Below are 2,500 nucleotides of genomic sequence, written 5' to 3'. Positions count from 1 at the left end.
TGGAATTGAACCAGTGCGTGTGTTGTGTAGACAAAATACCCTTATCAACATATATATATATATTTCAATTGTGCTAAAAATATACCGAAGACAAATTATAAATAATGAATACTTAGTCATCTCACCCAAAGCGATAAAAATAATCTCAGCTGCGTTTCCCACCTACTGATGTCAATACGGCCAGTTATCTTGTTTTATTCGTGACCTTTCTCAAAGGACTAAAACTTATTTCTCACTCGCAGTTTGCTGAAAAAATGCTGCCTAGAAAGTTAAACGCTGTACAGAAGCAACATATGACTTTCACGTAAAATTCTAGTGCGGCCAAGCTGGGGCACGACGACATTGAAGCTCTTTAATCGAATAAATCGACCCTAGTATATTTTTTTTAGTTTGGTACTTTAACTCCTCTTTTTCTGAACCGCTGAGTTACGAGGATGTAAACACACCAATACCGGTTGTGTGGTGGTGGAGGTAGGTAGGACAAATACAACACCAAATCAGACATACACGACAGACTTCCTTACAATTTCCGGCGTGCTAACGTTTCTGCCAGCTCGCCGCCTTATTAATTATAGATATTAATATTTCTTTTTTTATTGCCCACAGGGGGCTAAACAGAGAGAGGACAAACAAGGACAGATAAAGGGATTAAGTCTATTACATTGACCCCAGTGCGTAACTGGTACTTAATTTATCAACCCCCAAAGGATGAAAGGCAAATTCGACCTCGGTGGAATTTGAACTCAGGACATAACGGCAGACTAAATACCGTTAAGCCTTTCACCCGGCGTGCTAACGTTTCTGCCAGCTCTCCGCCCTATTATAGATATTAATATTGCTTCATGTAAGCCCTGATCCACGAGAATATATGACTAAAGCAATTCCAGCCATGATCATCAGGTTTATTCGTTTATGATGATGGATCCCAGGACATCGTTACGTTATCTTCCGTAAATGATGGCAAAAAAAAAAAGAAAGAAAATGAAAGGGCATCTTCGAAGTACCCCAATGTAATAACTAAAGCCATGCAGTAGTTGTTGTTGGCACTACATCGCTTACGACGTCGAGGGTTCTAGTTGATCCGACCAACGGAACAGCCTGCTCGTGAAATTAAAGTGCAAGTGGCTGAGCACTCCACAGACACGTGTACCCTTAACGTAGTTCTTGGAGATATTCAGCGTGACACAGTGTAACAAGGCTGGCCCTTTGAATTACAGGCACAACAGAAACAAGAAGTAAGAGTGAGAGAAAGTTGTGGTGGAAGAGTACAGCAGGGTTCACCACCATCCTCTGCCGGAGCCTCGTGGAGCTTTAGGTGTTTTCGCTCAATAAACACTCACAACGCCCGGTCTGGGAATCAAAAGCGCGATCCTATGACCGCGAGCCCGCTGCCCTAACCACTGGGCCAATTCGCCTCCTCCAAACAGTAGTACATTATAACAAATTACCAAAGGACTTCTACATCACAAACATTCCTTTACATTAAAAGTAAGATAACACGAACCAAAATATCACGATAATTCGCCAGTAGTAGTGGACGTCATAGACAAAGCTAAGTTTTGGGAGCTGGGCTGAGTTTTTCCGGAGAACATTGTTTTTCCGGAGGTTGGGTGGAATGTATCTTATATGCCATCAGATACGGCAAATTTTCTAGCGCAAAAGTAGTGGACATGCAGTCTAAATGAAATTAGACAGCTATCTTTTGCTATTCAAACGACCACTTATTTAGCTTATTGGCTCACGCATAAATATGAGGGCGGAAATCGTGTTTGAATCACCCCAATAAACCCCCTTAACTTCTGGGGTTTTTTTTTGTTTTTTTTTGGTATTTTCAGAAAATATTTACGGATTTGTTCTACACACAGGAATTCATACGATAATGCAAATAATAATAATAATAATATTAATAATAATAATAATAATAATAATAATAATAATAATAATAATAATAATAATAATAATAATAATGATGTGTGTGATTTAAGGGCCATTTAGCTGCTGTTTCTACTACATCCCATGACCCAACTGATACCGTCGTTGTTTTTGTATCACCCTGACATTCATTGATGTTTTTTCAGTATTTTTCTGCTCGTAAATACATTTAAGAGAATACTGAGGCACCCAAGGGTGGTCCATTGCCGGGATCTAATCGAATGATTTGGACTGTCTGTATTTTAAACTCTGACCTAAAAAAAAAAAAAAATCGAAAAAGAGTGGAAATTTTAGGACTTATGTGAGTTGGAGGTTAAAAAAATTAAAAATTGCTTTTTTCTCCCTCTCTCATAATTGATTAAATTCCCTTGTGTAGAACACAAATTCGCAAAAATTTTCAGAAAATTCCCCTAAACAAAAAAGTTACGAAGGGTTATATGGAGGTGTTTAAACCAGAATTCCGCCAAAATGTTCATGCCTGTGTTTGTGTATGTGTTTTTCAATGTATACGTGTCTCAGTGAGATTCTTTGGTGTTGTTTTATAGCTGCCCTCAATATCGCATTTACT

At 38.6% G+C, this 2,500-nt stretch overlaps 1 protein-coding gene across 8 annotated transcripts in view; it reads right to left on the bottom strand.

Annotated features, from left to right (window-relative positions):
- The window catches only part of LOC149131760 (uncharacterized), a 1,392,655-nt gene that overhangs the window by 111,438 nt on the left and 1,278,717 nt on the right, over positions 1–2,500 (bottom strand). The gene's annotated exons all lie outside the window — the stretch shown is intronic.

Source organism: Octopus bimaculoides, chromosome 19 (assembly GCF_046866305.1).
Source record: "Octopus bimaculoides isolate indiv1 chromosome 19, ASM4686630v1, whole genome shotgun sequence".
Taxonomy (NCBI): Eukaryota; Metazoa; Mollusca; class Cephalopoda; order Octopoda; family Octopodidae; genus Octopus; species Octopus bimaculoides.
The sequence above is the reverse complement of the archived record's forward strand: the minus strand, read 5'-3'. Positions and strand labels throughout refer to the sequence as shown.